A 6,541-nucleotide genomic window follows, 5' to 3' on the forward strand; every position below is an offset into this window, starting at 1 on the left:
TAAGGCAAAGTTTGCCAGACTACCTTTTCCAATTAGTTCAATAAAAACTAGAGAATGTTTTGATTTGATTCATTGTGATGTGTGGGGGGGGGGCATATAGAACACCTTCTTTTTCGAGGTCGACATATTTTTTAACTATTGTTAATGATTATAGCAGATTTGTCTGGATTTACTTAATCAGGCATAAGCATGAGGACAGTGCTTGCCTAGTTGATTTTTACAACTTGATCAAAACTCAATTTGGAAAACCCATCAAAGCTATCAGATGTGATAATGGAGGGGAATTTACTTCAAATAACATGCATGATATCTACACTAAACAGGGAATAATTTTAGAAACTACATGTCCCCACACCCCACAACAAAATGGGGTGGTCGAACGAAAACATCGACATCTACTTGAAATTGCACGGGCTTTGAGATTTGAAGCAAATTTACCGACTAGATTTTGGGGTGAATGTGTTTTAACAGCAGCCTATATAATAAATAGACTACCATCTCAGGTTTTAAACAACAAAACACCCTTCGAAATACTTTTTAAAAGAATTCCTAACTATGAGTACATGAAGGTCCTTGGGTGTTTGGTTCATTACAGGAACACTAACACAAAGGGTGATAAATTCGAACCAAGAGGGAAACCTGGTGTTTTCATGGGCTATCCCTATCGTACCAAAGGGTACAAGATTTATGATATTGGACAAAGGAAAATGATTACATCAAGAGATGTAAGATTTGTGGAAGAAGTGTTTTCTTTTTCCAACATAGAACAAAAGGAAAACATCAAAGACAATGATTTTCTCAAGGACATGGTTGAAACTGGAATGAATCAAGAGATCAAGTGACAAGGAGAGTTAATGATCAGGCCTTCCCAATTAAACCTGATTACATTGAAATCAATGAGGTTGATCCCACTCAAGGCTATAATAGTAATGACCATGAAGGAGACCTTGATTTGCATGAAACAAATACCAACTTGCATGAAACCATGCAACGTGAAAATGTCTCGAGTCATGATGATGAGGTGCAAAATGTTAGGGAAAAGAGAAATAGGTATCGACCAAGACATCTAAATGACTATGTTGTTAATCTTCCCCCTTCGGTAGACCACACGCAACCTCCTGCTGATCAAGCGTCCTCGACGCTACACCCTCTTGCTCATTATCTTTCTTATGATAAATTTTCTGAATCTCACAAAGCTTTTCTGGCGGCCATCAATTCTTACGATGAGCCAAATAGCTTTTCTCAGGCTTCACAAGATCATGAATGGAGGGAAGCCATGAAAAGGGAGATTCGTGCTCTCGAGCAAAATGATACGTGGGTTCTTCAAGACTTGCCATCGGGAAAGAAGGCCATAGATTCCAAGTGGGTCTATAAGGTGAAGTACAAACCAAACGGAGATGTCGAACGATACAAGGCGAGACTTGTTGCGAAGGGTTTCACTCAAATGGAGGTTGTGGATTATCATGAGACATTTTCCCCGGTTGCGAAGTTGGTGACCGTAAGAACGCTTCTTGCTCTTGCAGTAAAAAAAGATTGGATTATTCATCAACTTGATGTGAATAATGCATTCTTGCATGGCGATCTAGAAGAGGAAGTGTACATGAAAATTCCTCAAGGTTTCTCCACCAAATAGGAAACAAGAGTGTGCAGATTGAAGAAATCGATATATGGCCTGAAACAAGCTTCACGTAATTGGTACCAAAATTTTACTACAGCCCTTATTAAACTTGGATATCGTCAATGCAAAGCAGATCATTCCTTATTTTTATATAAGGTGGATGACATTTATGTTGCTGCGTTAATATATGTTGATGATGTTATAATCGTTGGCAACAACACTGAAAAAATACAACACACAAAAACTCAGTTGGATAAGATGTTCAGCATTAAGGACCTTGGGAACTTGAAGTATTTTCTAGGAATTGAAGTGGCTCGCACATCGGAGGGCCTAGTTCTTAGTCAAAGGAAATACACTTTGGACATTCCTGAAGACAGCGGTTTTCAAGGATGTCGACCAAGTTCATTTCCCATGGAAAAAATCTCAAGCTTGATAAAGGAGATGAACAAGGGAAGGTTGATGCAAATCAGTGCAGAAGATTAGTAGGGAGACTTTTCTACTTACAAGCCACAAGACTGGACATAGCTTAGTCAGTTAATGTCCTAAGCCAATTTGTTGCTGATCCTAGACAAAACCATATGGATGTTGTCACAAAAGTGCTTCGCTATCTCAAGTCCACATCTGGGCAAGGTATCCTGTTGCCAAAGGATGGAGGAACCAATTTGGTTACATATTATGATTCGGATTGGCTTGGGTGTCCTTACTCTCGGCGTTCAAGAACATGCTACTTGCTTCTTCTATGAGGAGCTCCAATATCATGGAAGTCCAAGAAACAATCTATGGTCTCTCGTTCTTCGGCTGAGGAAGAATATCGTGCCATGGCAACAACCGTAAGTGAAATTTTGTGGGTTCGTTGGTTACTCTGTGAGCTCAATGCACAGCCTATTGGTCCGACTCCCCTCTTTTGTGACAATTAAGCGGCCAGGCATATTGCTAACAATCCAGTGTTCCATGAACGGACCAAGCATGTTGAAATGGAGTGTCATTTCGTTCGTGAGCGAGTTGAAACTAAGGAAGTTAAACCTTTATACATTGACACTAAGCATCAAATTGCAGACTTGTTTACCAAGCCTTTAGGTGCTCAGCAACTTCAATCTCTTCTGGTCAAGTTGGGTTCTATAAACCTACACACTCCAACTTGAGGGGGGAGTATTACAACGTGTTATTTTGTATCATAATTGACCATTTTATGGTCTGATTCTGTTTCCTTTTCTTTAGACCTCGTTGTTATAGTTTCCTTGTTTTCTCTTCCTAATATGTATTTGTATTGACGATTCCTTAGTATTCAATTGAAGTCTTTTTACCGATTTCTTCATAGCCATGGGGTCTATTTAAACCCAATCATACATACAAGAGTCACAAAGACAACTAGCACCCTACATAATAAGATCCGGTATGCCAGCATTGGTGCCTTCGACCCACAAGTAGAGTGAGAAGACTCACTTGAACTACTCAACAGAAATCCAACAGCTACCTCAGCATCAAAACAGCCAACTCAAACTTCCTAAAACCAAAATGAGACCAATCCTTAGTCAAATACTCAATTCCACCCAAGTTTGACCAAAAGTCAAACTAGTCAAAAAATCAACAAACAACTTTCCTTGGTTATGTTGTGAGAATGCAACGACAAAACAGTCATGATTTTGGACACCGTCACGTCGTATACATCATATTTCACGCTGTGACTTCTGGTCAGAAGGCCAAAATCTTCGTTCAGAGCTTAATCTCTTTAGACCAATGCCCATAGCCTTAGATCAAGATCCTCAGTAGCTTCATAATGGATAAAATTTCCAACTTTATCCATTAGGATGGTCGAAACAACCAAGATCTAGTCTTTAAGTCTTAAAGGGACCAAGAATGCATCTTTCTCAACTAAATCCATTAAGTCCAAGTCTCCAACCTTCATATCTGAATCAACATGATGTTTAGATGGATAAAGTTTCCAACGTTATCCATAATAATGTCTCAAGCTTTTAAGATCTAAACTTTAATACACCAAAGTGGCCAAAATGACCAAGATAACTTGCATGGTTGGAAGGGAAGGAAAAAGATCAAAGTTTTCCTAGTCCATGAGGTCGAGGAAAACATTCTAAACCGATCAAAATGTGTTGGAGTCCAAATCTGAAACATACAATGTTCTTGGGACCTAAGAGAGTTGTAAATTTGCAAACTTTATTCCTAACTCTCACTCAAAACTCATGACAATGGACCAAAACACCAAATACACTTAGATCCAAAGATGAATTGCAATAAAATTTGGAACTTTATAACTTACAAAGGTCTAGAAGGTTGATGAAAGTTTAGATATTCAATTGCCAAGCTTCAAGGATCAATATTACATGAAGACATTGCTCCAACACACCAAAAATGGATGAGAGAGGAGAAGGGAGACTCAAATCTTGAAAATAGATGCTAGGGTTTCTCCCAAGGGGTTCTAGATATGATGGAGGCTAAGAAAATACCCTAAAACATCAATCCTTAACTTTAAATACCTTGAAAACCCTGAAAAAATTATGGGCTTGGGCTGCATAGTTCTCACATCGTGAGAATATACTTCTCACGTTGTGAGGACTCTTACGTCGAGACACATTTCTGCCACCTCGTGAGGATGGTTTTTCACCCAATTTCACTCCAACTTTAAACAGTCATAACTTCTTCGTTTCAACTCCATTTTCGACGTTCTTTATATGCATAAAAAAGTATTGAGGAGCCCCACAACTCTATATAATTACATTTGACTTAAAACATGTCAAACTAAAATCCTTAATTCATGAAAGAAGTCAAAAACATCACTTTTCCCATTTTACCCTTTGACTCCTAGACACAAACCAAGGGCTTAGATCACATAATCAATATTATCAACATCCAATAGGGTTTAAACCCTATTCCCTTGAAGTCCAAAGCTTTTACTTATCCATTTATTGTCCACAATCCCGATATAAAAAACTTCTCGAAATAGAATGTTATAATTTTTGGGAATTTTGGTTACTCAATTCTTGAATTGTTTCTTTGATTCTAAATAGAAATTTGTTGGAATCTTCATCTTCTTGAGAGACAACAAGGTGTAACTAATGAAGATATTTAAATCTATTAAATTTGTCATGTTATCCAAGTATTTTTGGGCCAAATGTATGTGTAATCTTGTGAAATCAATGGGTTTTTTTTTCAATAGAAAAAGAATGAGAAATAGGGGATAAAGATATATATATATATATATATATATATATATAGAGAGAGAGAGAGAGAGAGAGTGTGTGTGTGCGTGTGTGTGTGTTGAAGGTTGTTGTGGGTTATGTGTTTGGTCTATAGTTAGTGAAATAAGCAACATTCTTTCTTACGCTTGTAATTGGATTATGTTATAATAATTCAAATCATATATATTCATTGTTTTGTGTCACAATTATTAATGTAAAAAAGGGGGTCACCTAGTTTTTTGATGCAGAGGTGGCTCAACCAGTTTGGAGGCTCTAAGCGAATGAATATATATAATTTGTTTTTGGTTCGCTTAGAGCCTCCAAACTGGTATACTTAATGAGTCCATTGTTTATGTATCACCAAGACAACTACAAATGAACAAATAGAATACTACAAGTAATGGATTAACTAAAATATTTGCTGCAATGATAGCTTTGACTCGTTGACTGCTTCCTTGAGTTCGTTCCAACCCAAATTCAAAAATTCCAAAGGCAAAATCCACACAGAAGTATTCAAAACTTGACAATTGAAAATTTGTATTCTGTAATCAATGGATAACTGAAAATAATTAACCTTAATTGGCTAAATGTGACGTTTCAGTTTTCAAGATCGCTTTGATGTGCCGTATGTGTTTCGTCTTTAAGAATCAATAGCGCTTATTGTGATGTGGCCTATCGGGCAATTAGTAATAGACTAATTGAGATTTGAGATATATTAATATCGAGTTAAGTTTAAAAAATATGGAGCCTTTTAAAATTAGAAACCCTAAACATTAGCTTAGAAAAATATAACATTGAGCCACCCATGATTTGATGCAATTAAAGTCAATTCTACAACACATAAAAAAAATAAATAAAATAAAATAAATAAATAAAAAATAAAAATCGCTTGTAATTGGATGTTACAATAATTCAAATTATATATTCTTTTGTTTTGTGTCACAATTATTAATGTAAAAAGGGGCCACCTAGCTGTTTGATGAAATTAAGTCAATTCTGCAACACAAACACATAAAATAAAAAAAAATAAAAAAACATAAAAATAAAAATAAAAATAAATAAATAAACAAAAAAAAAACCATATCGCTAGAAGGAGGGGTCGAACCTCCGACCTTGTGGTTAACAGCCACACGCTCTAACCAACTGAGCTATTCCAGCTAATTTGTTTTCAAAAGACAAATATAAACTGATAACATTGTTAGATATTATATATTTATGAAAGTACGTATGTGATTGGTTACTACAATTAATAGAGACAAAATAAAAATCCCTTTTATTTTATGGAAGGAACAAATATTAATAAAACCTAGACCTCTTTATTCATCCAGAATGCTCAAATCCATTTTGGTTTTCCCAATTGCTCTTCCTATCTTCCGTATTGATCATTCATTTATTCCTCTGTATGGTAGCTTTTGACACATTATTATGAAAGAAAATGGTAAAACTGTAAATATAAGTTTAAGAAAGGAAGTGTTTTATAAATTAACATGTGAGGAATATACTGTATGTGGATATCAATATGAATAATCACTTGTCATGAAGATATATTAATGTTTCATGTTATCATTCTTAAAAACAAGATATTACTTGTATCTTTTATTTATATAAGTTATTCATTAAATATTTGGGTATCAACTGTTATTCTATCTTTTATTACAAAATAATCACATAAAGCGTGAAAAACAACTATGGATCATAGGATCGTTACTGTTTTTTTAAATCTAATATT

The 6,541-nt window shown here is 35.5% G+C and overlaps 1 non-coding gene across 1 annotated transcript; it reads right to left on the reverse strand.

Moving 5' to 3' along the window:
- Nucleotides 1-5,896: 5,896 nt before the first annotated feature.
- On the reverse strand, nt 5,897-5,970 carry TRNAN-GUU (transfer RNA asparagine (anticodon GUU)). Its single transcript has one exon. It is a non-coding gene; the product is annotated as a tRNA-Asn (tRNA).
- Nucleotides 5,971-6,541: the final 571 nt, after the last annotated feature.

This window comes from Lactuca serriola, chromosome 6, assembly GCF_051521515.1.
Source record: "Lactuca serriola cultivar US96UC23 chromosome 6, Lser_US96UC23_V15, whole genome shotgun sequence".
Lineage (NCBI taxonomy): Eukaryota > Viridiplantae > Streptophyta > Magnoliopsida > Asterales > Asteraceae > Lactuca > Lactuca serriola.